Source organism: Alexandromys fortis, unplaced genomic scaffold, assembly GCF_014885135.2.
Source record: "Alexandromys fortis isolate MF-2015 unplaced genomic scaffold, M_Fortis_MF-2015_v1.1 scaffold_107, whole genome shotgun sequence".
NCBI classification, from domain to species: Eukaryota; Metazoa; Chordata; class Mammalia; order Rodentia; family Cricetidae; genus Alexandromys; species Alexandromys fortis.
The window spans coordinates 286,998-301,135 of record NW_026067987.1 but is presented as its reverse complement, the minus strand read 5'-3'; positions in this window follow the sequence as shown (position 1 = coordinate 301,135).

Genomic DNA, 14,138 nt, shown 5'->3' with positions numbered 1-14,138 from the left:
GGAATTCAGGCTCTCTCTCACCTGGTTTTCTCCTGTTTTCCTTCATTGCCAGTGTGCTCTGAGCCTCTTCTTCTTGGGGAATTCTCTGCTATTGCCTGGGCTTATCCTGGCAGCAGTTTCCATGCGCCCCATTCTCTAGGCCCTAGTTCCTAATTCGGGTACCTCGGGGTTCTTGACTGGTGCACCCCAGACGAATCAAACTCAGTTCTGGGGGTTTTGCACTGGCATAGGTTGTCCCACGTATGGATCAGCCAACTGTCCAAACCTTTGGATCTGGGGCTCCCCCACGTTTGAACCATGTTGCTGCAGCAACGGAGCTCACGGAGGGCCTCTGCCTAAGAGTGGAGGGCAGAGGATAGAAGGGCTCAGGCGAACTGACCCCTTGACAGCCTAACATGGAGGCTTTTATCTGTGACTTTAACACATTTGTCAAGTTGACAAGGAGCTGGGTCTGCAGATTCCTGCCCTCCTGAGATTCCAGGCCCTGCAGAAAAAGCCCTGGCGTGGGGCTCAGACTCCGGGCGGGGTAAAGTCTTGGTTATGAAATTTACTGTGCTCCTGACTCTTTCCTTCCACCAGGAATTTTATCCTCTATGAGATGGGATTACAGCCACTATTCACCAGGAATTCAGAAAAGATTGAAAGTCGTTAAGGACGCAGAAACAAACGAGGATGTGCTAGCGACAGAAACGCGCAGGACCCGCCTCACAAAGCTTCATGCCTTGTTTTTGCCCTGGTCAAACATTTATGAACTGTTACCGAGTCGGAGTTCTACACTCTGTGTTTTGACAGCCTCAGAGGACTTGTCTTTTAAATCGAGCAGCCTGATATAATAGCCAAACGAAACAAAACTAAACAAAACTGTGGGATTGCTCATGAAAATTAGTGCCAATGAAAAGAAGAAAGTGGATTAGCAAACAGTAATCACTGCTCACAATAGGGGAACCAATTTTATTTTGCACTTTATTGGAGCCATTCTGCTCTTAAACTGTTACGTTTCATCAAAAGATCTCACACGTGGGGTGCCCAAGAGTGAAAATAAAATACATTTCTCAACTTTTTCTTCAGGTCAGTGTCAAAACGGCAATCAAAGTAGTTATTAGCCATAGCTACGCTTTTGAGTAAGCAATGAAATAAAACATAAATTGCTTTCATGAAATGAAACTGGTTATGATCGGTACTCAATAGTATGTGTTATTCATTGTACCATGGAGCAAAGGGCAAACATGTTTGAAAATGCCTGGTTAAATACCATTCCATTTTATTTAATAAGCAATAGTTATTTTCTGCGCTAAACAAAACACAGTCTATTTCCCCAGAACTCACATCGAGGGCTCAGATTCAGATTTGGCTGAATAATCAGAAGCCGTCGTTGTGGGCCAGAGCCAGGAGATTTTTGGTGATGATTCTGTGACATGGCTATAGAGAAGGTCAAAAGGATTTGGTTATGGTTGGATTACTTACACAAAGTCCAGAGATAAATTTAGTTGAAAATTGGTCACAGGTAGCCTTGCAGTCTGAAAGCGCGCTTCTGACTAGACAAACAGTGTCTCCCAACATCCCCTTCCCTGGAATAAACAGCCAAGTGTTCCCTGGCCACAGGCTGGGTAAACACTAACTCCACTGTCCGCCTGGATGCCAGTCACTGCAACACTCCCTAGTTTTTAGCAAAATATTTTCCACCCTGGCCATCCAAGACAGTCTCTGAATCCAATGGGCTTTTAAGGCTTCTCTATTTTTCTCACTATTTATAGCGTTCAGATGCTGGCAGGTGGGGGGCATTTTCTTCAGCATCCAGTCAGGAAGAGGAGCAAGGCAGCTTCATCGCACGCCACATGGCACTGAGCGTCGAAACAATGCTTCTTCTCTATGAACGTGAACATTGACAAGGAGCTGGGGGAGTGAAGCAAATCCCACACAAACATGATACCATGTTCGCATTTATACTGTGCAGAGTTTTGCTGGGTGAGGACTCTGAGACAGAGTGGAGACAGGAAGGCCAGAGTGGTTGGTTGTGGTAATATCAGCTGTTGTAAACTAAAGGACAAAAGTCCAGGATATGAGATCCACCCCTTTTATGGAACGGAGACTGGGGAGGGCTGCAGGAAGCACCGTGGTCAATGAATTATACACTGTCCACAAGGGCAACACCTTCTTGTGACTCTAACAATCTTTGGCAATAGGTGAGGTGTCTAGTCACCCCTTTTGATGGAAGGGAAAAGGACTTTCAGAGCAGTGGCTTACCTGGCCAGTGTTTGCTCGAGCTGGTACCAATGCAGTATCCCCTGACAGCTGTTTTTCTTCCCCAGCTCCAAGGGGTTCCTCCAGAGGTTCTGCCTGCAGAATAGGGCAGGCATCGGGAGGACCAGATAAGAGGGACTCCTTAAAAACAACCTAGTACTCCAGTTGCTAGGGACAGATGCCTGTAGGCTCATTGGAAGGGAACAACAGGATCCTTGAAGTTTGGAAGAGCTGAGTGGAGAACCTGAGTTCTGTCACTAGCCAGCCAGGCCATCTTCAGTTTCACCTGGGGAGCCGTCAATGTCTTCCAGAGACCATGGTGAAAGCTAATGTCCCTTGAAAGAGTCTTGAGGTTTTTCTGGGTGCCTTAGCGGGATTCCCTATAGAAGCGGAACTTGATGGGGCAAGGGTAGTTTGATAGAAAGGAAAAAGAGGGAAATATTGACAGGGAAGCACCTGGAGCAGAGTTATGGTGGCAAGGACCAGCATGCTGCTGCTGTGGGACAGGAAGGAGATGTGGGGGAGACATAGCTGAAAAGCAAGATATGTAGGAAGCTTAGCAATTGTCCATCAGTCCCACAAGGTTCACCATCCTGCCTCAAGCCAGTGTCTAATGTCTACTCCTCCATTCTAAAATTAATCATCATGAGAACTGTCCAAGTTCCTTCCCCTCCTCCCTTCTTTATCCCCCCCATACACTTTCCTTTCTTCTTGGGCAGATTGTAGACATACTTCTTTGGAGTCTCTTTTAGGAGGTGCGCATTTGTTTGTCTAGGGCAGGGTTGTCAAGCAGAAGCCATGCACGCTGCTCCACCCCTGTCAAGACAGACAATGTTAATCAATCACTGCTTTCTGGTGAAGAACTCGGGGTTGCTGTTAAGGCAGAGGCTTTGGTTGAGATGGGCTGAGTGATGAAAACTATTCGCCAACACAATTTTAGTACATACATGGATCAAACAGCGCTTTCCGTTCTCAAAAGTTAAAAAGACATACTACAAAATACACCGCCTTTACCATTTCCAAATATCCCTTCCATTGCTTTAATTTCGGTTAAGAGCCTTAAGCAAAAGCTTTATGAGTGTTATTTAAAGTCATAGCCTTATGAATCGACAGGTTAGCGAAACCTTTGTTTTAAAAATCTCTGAGCATATAATGTGTGTGCATACGTGTGTGAATTTGTGTAAGTGTGGGCACATATGTGGCAAAGCGCATGAATGGAGATCCAAGGACATCCTTAGGGGTTGGTCTTTGGCATTTTTTTTAAAGAAGGGGCTGGCCCTTCAAGATTCTAGGCTTCTCCTTCCTTCCTTCCTTCCTTCCTTCCTTCCTTCCTTCCTTCCTTCCTTCCTTCCTTCCTTCCTCCCTCCCTCTCTCTCTCTCTCTCTCTCTCTCTCTTTCTCTCTCCCTCTCTCCCTCTCTCTCTCCTTATTTTTTAAAAATTGTTTTAATTGAACTATACATTTTTCTCTACTCCCCTCCCTACCTCCCCTTCCCCTTCTACCTTCTATCCTCTCCCATGCCCCCAACACTTCTAGTTTACTCAGGAGATCTTACCTTTTTCTCCTTCTTATATAGATCCATACATCTCTCTTAGGGTTCTCTTTGTTGTGTAGGTTGTCTGAGGTTGTGGACTATAGGGTTTTTTTTTTTTTTTTTTGCTTTATGTCTAGAAGCCACTTATGAGTGAATACGTATTATATTTGTCTTTCTGGGTCTAGGTTGCCTCACTAAATATTTTTTTCTAGATCCATCTATTTTCATGCAGATTTCAAGGTGTCATTTCTTTTTTAACCACTGTGTAGTACTCCAGGTTCAGCAGTTAAGAGTACTGCCTGCTCTTTCAAAGGTTCTGGGTTCAATTCCAGCAACCATATGGTGGTTTACAACCATCTATAATGAGATCTGGTGCCTTCTTGAGGAAGAGACCTGGTCAATTGTCCTCAGCAACTTAGATCATGAAGCCCAGATATAGACAAATTCAACAGAACTGCCATATACAGGTTGTCCATGTATGCTTTTGCATTGCTAGGATATAAAAATAAGTACTCCATTGCATAAATATGCCACAGTTTCTTTATCCATTCTTTGGTTGAGAGGTATCTAGATTGTTTGCAGGTTCTGGCTATTTTAAGTAATGCTGCTATGAACATAGTTGAGCGCATGCCCTTGTGGTATGACTGAGCATCCTTTAGGTATGAAACCAACAGCAATATCACTGGGTCTTGAGGTAGATTGTTTCCTAATTTTCTGAGAAACCACAATACTAATTTCCAAAGAGGGTGTACAAGTTTGCACTCCTACCAGCAATAGAGGAGTGTTCCCTTTACTCCACATCCTCTCCAGCATCAGCTGTCATCAGTGTTTTTGATCTTGGCCATTCTGACAGGTATAAGATGGAAACTCAGAGTTGTTTTGATTGGTATTTCTCTGATGGCTAAAGATGTTAAGCATTTCCTTAAGTGTCTTTCAGCCATTTAAGACTCTACTGTTGAGAGTTCTCTGTTTAGGTCCATATCCCATTTTTTTATTGATTTTTTTTTTGTTCTTTTAATGTCAACTTTCTTGAGTTCTTTGTATATTTTGGGATCAGTTCTCTGTCTGATGTGGGGTTAGTAAATATCTTTTTTCAATCTGTAGGCTGCCATTTTGTCTTGTTGATAGTGTCCTTTGCTTTACAGAAGCTTCTCAGTTTCAGGAGGTCCCGTTTATTAATTGTTGCTCTCAGGGTCTGTGCTACTGGGGTTATATTTAGGAAGTGATCTCCTGTGCCAATGTGTTCAAGAGTACTTTCCATTTTCTTTTCTATGAGATTCAGTGTAGTTGGCTTTATGTTGAGGTCTTTGATCCATTTGGACTTTAGTTTTGGGCATGGGAATAGATATGGATCTATTTGCATTCTTCTATATGTTGATATCCAGTTATGCTTTCTTTTTTTCCGTCTTATATTTTTAACTTCTTTGTCAAAAATCAAGTGTTCGTAGGTATATGGATTGATATCTGGTCTTTGATTCAATTCCATTGGTCCTCCTGTCTGTTTTTATGTTAGTACCAGGCTGTTTTCATTACTGTAGCTCTGTAAGTACAGTTTGAAATCAGGGATTGTGATGCTTCCAGGAGTTCCTTTGTTATCCAGGATTGTCTGGGCTATGCTGGGTGTTTTTGTTTTTCCATATGAAGTTGAGTATTGTTCTTTTGAGGTCTTTGAAGAATTTTTCTGGGCATTGCATTGAATCTCTAGATTACTTTTGGTAAACTTTTCGTTTTTACTATGTTACTTCTACCTACCAAGAGCATGAGTAGACTTCTCCCTTCTTTGCCGTGCATCTTGCCGGGGAGCAGCGAGATCACAGACATGCTACTGTGCTGTGTTTATGTGGGTTCTGAAGATTCAAAAGTGGGCTCTCATGCTTGCACTGCCATTGCTTTTCCCACTAAGCCATCTCCCCAACCCAAATTGTCTGTATTTTTACACAAGGTCTCATTCTGTTGTCTAGCCTGGGCTAATACTTTGTAGGTCAGGCTGACCTTAAACTCTCAGAACTTCTCCTGCCTCTGCTTCCCACTGCTGGAATTTCAGGTGTGATTCACCATACTGATAGAAGAGATTATTTTTAGAAGCCTGAATATGCTTATAAAAATAATCTTTTTAATATTTTGTCAAGTGAATAGACTTCTAGGCATTCTGGTGCTTGCTCCACAGGAATTTAAGTTTCCTTCTTGCTGAGGTTTGGTTTCTAAGTTTTAATGCAAATACGTCCTTTATGTACATACTCATAAAGCCTTTTGGCTCCATTTTTGAGGTCTGATTCAGATTCCAAGCTTTGTTCCTTTCTGGTGGAGTGCATATGCAAAGTTATTCTGATTCTGTTTTGGATACATCTTCCTCATATTGAGAAGGAATTAATAATCATTGCTTTCATATTGAACCGAGATGAAAGTTAATGACATAATTCATGTATAACATTTATCACAGTATTTTGCTCATGTTGATGCTCAATAGATGTGAATTTCTGTGTGTTATATATAGCTGATATGATATGGGATGAATTAAGGGCTTTGTTGCTCACTAAATTATTTGGTGAATGGTATCTTCTTTTGTTTTTGTCGATTAAAGTCAGAATTTTAATGCTACTAGAACTATGTTTTATGACCTGATCACAATTTGTGTATATATGTGTGCATGGCTCTAAAAAAAAGTCTCCCTGTTTTTCATAGCTGATATATTCAAAACACTAGTTTTGGGAGAAAAATAATCTGTCATTGATGTAGATGAGAGTTGACATGACAGACTGTGCACTCTGTCTTAAACATTCATAACATGCACAGTACAGTCTCTCTGTGGAATTGGAATAACTACTTTAGAGTCTTAGCAGTCTCTTATATTAGGGCTCTTCTAGAGCAGAGTTATCATAATTCCAAAACAGCTATGGCCGATGGAGGCGGGATTAAAAATTCGAGAAAAAGGGGCATTTCTTATAGATAACAACTGATATTTGCATGTTATTTAGGTGTGTGCATATGTGTACACAAACATATCTGGATAAGACATATGTGGATAATGTATGTATGTATATATATACACATCTTATCTATCATCTATCTATCTATCTATCTATCTATCTATCTATCTATCTATCTATCTATCTATCGCCATGCAAGTAAGGACATGGGTTATGATATTTTAAAATCTGGCACTTGCCATAATTTATTGGTTGGAAATAAGTTATTTGGAATCTGAAATATTTGAAATTTATTCCTGATTTTACTATTTTATTTATTGTGTGATTTTGGATAAACTCTGTGTTAAATCATTGGTACCTCACATATTAAATGAGAATAAGTGTACTGTATAATCGTTCTCAGGAGAACTAATCCATGCGAGGTGATATGTATAAATTAATGGTAAATGTTTGGCACATATCAATCTCTCAATTAATAGAATTATTAATAATAGTAGGAAAATAAATGGAACAAGTAATGAAAAAATATCCATAGCAAAGAAAGCTGGTTTTCGGCTTCATCATTCAATGTCCTCATTTAGTTTTTATTTTATAGAACAATCATTTACAAACTCAAGCCATACATCATTCCTTAATTACAGTTGCCAAGTGAAAACTTTATTAGGGGTAGCAAATGTAGGAATGGAAGCGTTTGAGTAAAATTGCTAAGTTGCTGACTCCAGGTCTCTGAACCGGAGAGCAAAGTCTCCCCTCCATGATTGCATTCTCTGGTGGCTGTTGGAAGAATGACATCAAAGAATGGATTTTACATGTCTTTGTGAAGCACAAACTGACCAGATAATTGGACACGAGCCATAAAACTGTGCCTACTAGTGAAATCTCAACTATTGACAAGCGGCATCTCAGAAGAAGACTAGACTACTAGAGGCAACAACCCGCAGAGGCTGTGGGTTCTAAATTTGTTAACTGTCTCCTCCTCCTGCTGTGATTTTTACAGTCAGGGTTTCTCTGTGTAGCTCTGGCTGTCCTGGAGCTTACTCTGTAGACCAATCTGGCCCCAAACTCTCAGAGATCTGCCTGCCTTTGCCTCCCAAGTGTGGGAATTAAAGTTGTATTCCACTACCGCCTGGCTATTAACTAGTCTTCTTATTTTGCATCCCTAAGACGTTTTATACAGATGTACAAAAACAAAACACAACAAACAAAACACCTTACAACATATACTTCTATTTTAAAGATTATATGTTATTGCGTTTATATTATATGTGTGCATGTACATGTGTACATGTGTGGGTGCACACTTGCCATGGCACATGTGTGGAGGTCAGAGACAACTGTGGATATTGATTCTTTCTACTGTGTGAGTCTTAGGGTTCAAACTCAGTTTTCTTGGCTCAGCAATAAGTGTCTTTACCCATTGATCAATCTTTCTGGCCTAGTATACATCGTGTTATATGTATACATTGTGTTATACCTATGGTTTCTTTAAGTTATTGTTATGGTTAATCTGGGCTGTCAACTTGACATACCTGGAAAGAAGGGACCCCAACTGAAGAATTGTCTCCCTCAGTTTGGCCTGTGAGGGCATTTTATTGATTGCTAAATGACGAGGGAGGGACCAGCCCATTGTGGGTAGTACCACTGCTGGGTAGGTGGCCTTGGGATTCTATAAGAAAGGTGACTGAGCTGAAGTCAAATCAGGCCAGTAAGCATCATTCCTAAATGGTCTCTGCTTCAGCCCTTGCCTCCAGATTCTTGTCCTGAATTTCTGCATTTGCTTCCTTCACTGATGAACTAGAAACTTTGAACCAAATAAATTATCCCCTCCCCAAGTTGCTCTTGAATAGACTGTTCTATTACAACAAGAAAGAAGGAAATTGGAACAGTTAATATAGTGCTTTAAAATTCATTCATATTATAGATGGTAAATAGCAATTCATTTCTGTTGGCACTTTGTGTTTCACTGTACTGACATATACCACATTTGTTCATCATCAAGTGTCAGATGGACGCTTGGATTTTTCTCAGTCTGGGGCTATTGCCAATAGACCTGAGCTTAGATGTACATTAACATCTAAGTATTTGCATGAGCATATAACTCCAATTCTTATAGGCATCTAGGAATAGAATTACTAGATTAAATGTGGTTTAATTAAGAAATTATCAAACTATTTTCTGAAGTAGCCGCGCCATTCTTTATTCCCACAAGCAATACCTGAACGTTCCTGTTTTTCCTACATCCTCATCAATGCTTTTATTATTAGCCTTTTGGACTGCAGCCATTCCAGTAGATGTGAAGTTTATTGAATTGTGGTTTTAATTTGTATTTCTCTAATGACTAATGATTGAGTATTTTTTCACGAGTTAATTAGCCATTTGAATGTCTTCTTTGTTAAAATGCTTGTTTAATTCTTTTCAGTTTTGGTGTGTTTTCTTTTTGTATTGTTGAGTGGGAAGAATGCTTTACACACTTTATAAACATAAGTATAAAGAGACAAATATTTTTCTTTTAAATATTTATTATTTATTTGATAATTATTTAATCTTTTTCTCTCTGTGTGTGTATTAGTACACATTTGTGAATGTCTATGGGGGATAGAGCAAGGTGTCATATCACGTTGAGATGTAGTTACAGATAGTTGTGAGCTGCTCAACATGGGTGCTGGGAATTGAACTCTGGTCCTCTGGAAGAGCAGAAAGTGCTTTTAACTGATGAGCCATCTCTCCAGCCACACAATACAAATCTTTGTTAATAAATGATTGCAAGTCTTTTCTCTGAGTGTCTGGGTTGTTTTTTTTTTTTTTTTAATCTTCCTTTTTATTACTGGCATTTTTCTTTTGTAGATGTGTGCTTTTGGTATTCCACCTAAGATATCTCTGCTTAACAAAAGAGCATAATAATCATCTCTTCAGTTTTATTTGGAGAGACTTGCAGACTTAGTCCTTACAGTTTGAGTTTATTTTTTGCATACGGGATAGATTAAAGGTCTGAGTTTATTATTTTTTATCATAAATGAATACAAGTTTTTCAGCATCATTTGTTGAAGCAATGACTCTTCTTCCATTGATTTATCTAGGTCTCTCTTGAAATCAGTCAACTGTAAAAGCAAGGGCTTGATTCTGAGCCAGATATTTGCTCAGGTTATTGAAATCTCTCTCTCTCTCTCTCTCTCTCTCTCTCTCTCTCTCTCTCTCTCTCTCTCTCTCTTTCTCATCCCTCTCTCCCCCCTCCCCTCCCCCTCTTCCCCCCCAACCCATGACAAACACCATCCTGTATTGATTGTCATAGTTTTAGTGCAGGTTTTAAATCATTGTAATTCCTTCAACTTTGTTATCTTGATATAACTGGGTTTGGTTCTTTTAGTTCTGTTGGATTTGCATATAATTTGGGATCAGCTTATAAATTTTCTTAATAAACCCTCTTGGCTATTGAAAGGGATGTCTGCATTTTGTTTGTTTCTTTCCTGGGCTTTCCAGAGTGCCAGTACCGGAGTGCTGTTATGCTTGGCATTTCTGACCAGTTGAAGTATATTTCTTTGTGTTCAGTTATTCCCCCCACCCCCTTTAGATTCATTCACCTTCAAGCTCATCAATTCCTCTGTCATCGTTAATTTGTTGTTGAGCTCTTATTAGAAATTTTTGTTTTAATTATGACATTATTGATCCAAAAATTTCCAATTGACAGTTTCTAAACAGAGCAAATTTCTCCACTGAAACTCTGTTTGTGTTTGCTGTTGTGATATTTTACTCAACTGAACATGATTTACTCACTGTTTATTACCCATTCAGAATAGCTTCCATTGACTGCTACTTTCCCTCCATTCAAGAGCCACACTTAAACTTTTTTTCTCGTAATTTTTTAATTAAAAATTGACATTTCATGCTCTGAAATAAATAATGTATTTTAACAATTAGATTTTTCCCCACCTGCCCCACTTTATACCTTGTTTTGCTTAAAATAAATCTCTTTTCACATAGGAATATTTCTGATGCTTCTGTTTGTTTTCATTCTCCCTAATTTTGCTTATTTATCCTTGCTTACCAGTTTTTGCCTCCAAAGCTGTATAACTTAGGATCAAGCAGTGATTTGGGCAGAGGTTAGGTTGTGTCCAAACACCTTCTGTGCATAATATTCTTGGTTTGACCTTTCAGCAAGGTTCTCACAGGTCAGCCTAAGCGTAGACATGGACTCCCAGGCAAACAGCCAGAGGCAGAGCACTTGTGGCCTGTAATTGCTCTTGCATCTTTAGGGTCGCCTTGTGGAATTTCTGATTGTGCCCTTCTTGTCCCTAACAAGAAACTAGTGAAGACGTGGATTGTTCTCTGTGGACTTTCCAAAGCAGTGTGCTTTGACTTTGCCCCAAAGCAAGTCTCTTGTGTCTGGTAGGAAAACTATTGATTTTCTGCCTTCTCTTCATCGGTTACCTCATGAACACAAGAGGGGTCATTAGTGGAACCATGGGTAACTCTGCTGTTTTAACCTCACACTCTAGTCATTTTCAAGAATAAGCACTTTTCAATGTGTTGTTGGCCTTCTGGTCACTTTCTCAGCCTTTGATGAAAATTTGTTTGGTCGTCTATATGCTTTATGAAGAGGTGATTTTTTTTTTTTTTTACTTTCTCATGTTACCATTGCTAGAGAACCCCCCTAGGTCTGAAGATATAGTTTGAATTTATAAAGTGTGTGCATTTTAAGACGTACCCTCTCCTTTCATTCTCACTTTCTGAATATTCATGTGCATATTTGTGCATAGAAACTTAGTCTTTGAAAGTCACTTGTGGGTTATCTGCTTTGTCCGTGGCCCACAGTGGCTTCATTTGTGGTATTATTGCCTAATTTAGGCTCCTCACTCTGATAGAAAGTCATAATGAAAGTGCATTGCAGTCCAAGACAGAGAGCTTAACGTGTATACATTTATGTGAGTCTATAACTCAAGAGAAGTAAAATTTGTTTGGTTAATTTGATTTGTGTCGTCTGTTAGAGTCATGCCATAATGTATCTTTTTACTGTCAAAAGTCGACTGGGTTTTTGCCTCTTTCCCATCCTAGATGTGTTCTGAGGAGCTTGGAGATGGTGCCTGGGGATAGCAATACTCTCACCATTTAGAAGCTATCACCTGGAATGACACACTGCTATTACCATCTCATCTTCCTTTTATCCAAGGTGATGCTTTACATTTGGGACATTTAACATGAGTATACAGGAAAACATGTCCTTATTTATCACAAATCGCAACTCCTACATCTACTGAATCTGCAAAAGGTATAGGATAAATGCTGATGAGATGATCAGGTGACAGATAACCTTGGATATTGATGAAAGCAGGGGACTATGTATATTAAGAGTCTATGGAGGCATGGCAACTGTGTATAGAATGTAAAATAAATGAATGGATTTTTAGAAATGTGTAATATACTAAGACCTCATGATAAAAAGTGAAATATAAATAGATCTCCAACTAGCAAGGTGTAGAAGGTAGAGTGCTTGTTCATCCCAGCTGCCCAGAACTGAAATAATCAAGCAGATACTGTATTAATTAAATACTGCTTGCCCCATTAGCTCTAGCTTCTCATTGATTAACTCTTACATATTCATTTAACCCATTTATATTCATCTGTGTATGGCCACGTGGCTGTGGTTTATAGGCTAAAGTTCTGGCATCTATCTCCTGCGGGGGGCTACATGGCGTCTCTCTGACTCCACTCTTCTTTCTCCCAGGATTCAATCCAGTCCTCCCCCAACTACCTCTGCTCTGCCCCACCCTGCTCTGCTATAGGCTCAAAGCTTTTCTTTATTCATTAATGGTAATCACAGCATACAGAGGGAAATCCCACGTCAACAAGGTCTGAGTTCAGTAATTAATATACCCCAACAAAGATAAGCTCTGAAATGTTTCGCTTGTAGTTGGAGACTATTTGTTCCTTTTCCCATTGCTTAGACCCAAATAATCACACAGAAACTATTTTAATTACAACAATGCTTGCTCAGTAACTCAGGTGTATTTCTAGCTAACACTTATATCTTGAATTAACCCATTTCTTTTAAACTGTGTACTGCCACGAGGTTGTGGTCCACCAGTAAAGTTCTGTTTTGGTCTTTCTCCTTCAGTAGCTACATGGTATCTCCTAGACTCCATCTACTCCCTATGTCTATCTCTGTTTGAAGTTCCTGCCTAGCTTTACTCTGCTAAGTCATTGGCCAGAACAGTTTTATTCAGTAACCAATAAAAGCAAATGGACATCCCACATAATCTCCCCTTTTCTGTCTAAATAAAAAGGATGGTTTTAACTTTAACATAGCAAAATTACATGTAACAAAATATGTTCAACCAAGAATTATAGTTACAACATTTAGTCTATTTGTATCTGGCAAAATTAAAGGAAATATACTATCATCTATTTTATCTTTTTGAGTCTAAAGTTTCACATCTAATTTATCTTGTATCATAAGTAAAGAAAATGATAACTATCTGTCTTCAACTCTTCAAAGACCCCAGAATTATGTAATATTTCCTAAGTTAATAGGAAGTACACTATAAGCAACTTCTAAAACTTTAGAATTGACAGAGACATCTTACTTATTGGACAGTCACCCAAAGTTTTTCTGTAACTTTGGGGAATCCATCTTCAGTTTATAGGCCCACAGTATCTGGTAGACTTTTCCATGAAGCAGGACATTTGAAAGGCTATTTCATCTATATTTGTAGTTTATCAGCCACTTCCTTCTGTGTTCTGCAGAATGTCTGGCAGTTTCTTTGGTGGAGCAGGAACCCTAAAGTACTGTCTCACCTTCTTTTGGCAGGTTTAGCAGTTGTTTTTCTGCGGATCTTGCATGTCCAGTTTATACAGCATACCATCAAGCAGCCCAGGAAAGAGCACTTTCTTGCCTAAATGGCTAGCTTTGTCGCATTGAAGGCAAATTCCATAATGTTTTATTTTTCAATGCCCATCAATTTCTCTGAAGTATTGGTGCTACCAGAAGCAGACATGTCTCACTGTTGAGAAAAGTTTAAGTTCTTAAAACATTTTAAATGCCATATTCCATAGGTCTTTGAAGTGTTGAAGATTATCTATTTAACTGAAATATATCTCTGTATATCTAGAAAACCTAACTACTATGATTACAAGTTTGACTATTATAAATGACTACCTGTTAATCAGCATTTTTAAATTATACATTACATTTTAAAATGAGCTGTCTAAATATAATACCTTAAGCAAGAACAGCAATACATATAACAAAATTGACCTTAAATTTGTATCAATAGACCAACATCCATCCCAATGCAAAGTATTCATCTCTATATATCACATCACCCTTTAAAATGAAAATGAGTATTTATAAACAATCATTTTGGGAATTTGGGCATTGTTTTCTCCAAACTGCTTCCTGCTGTTTGTTGGGGAAAGTATTTTTAAAGATTCATGAAGACCTTT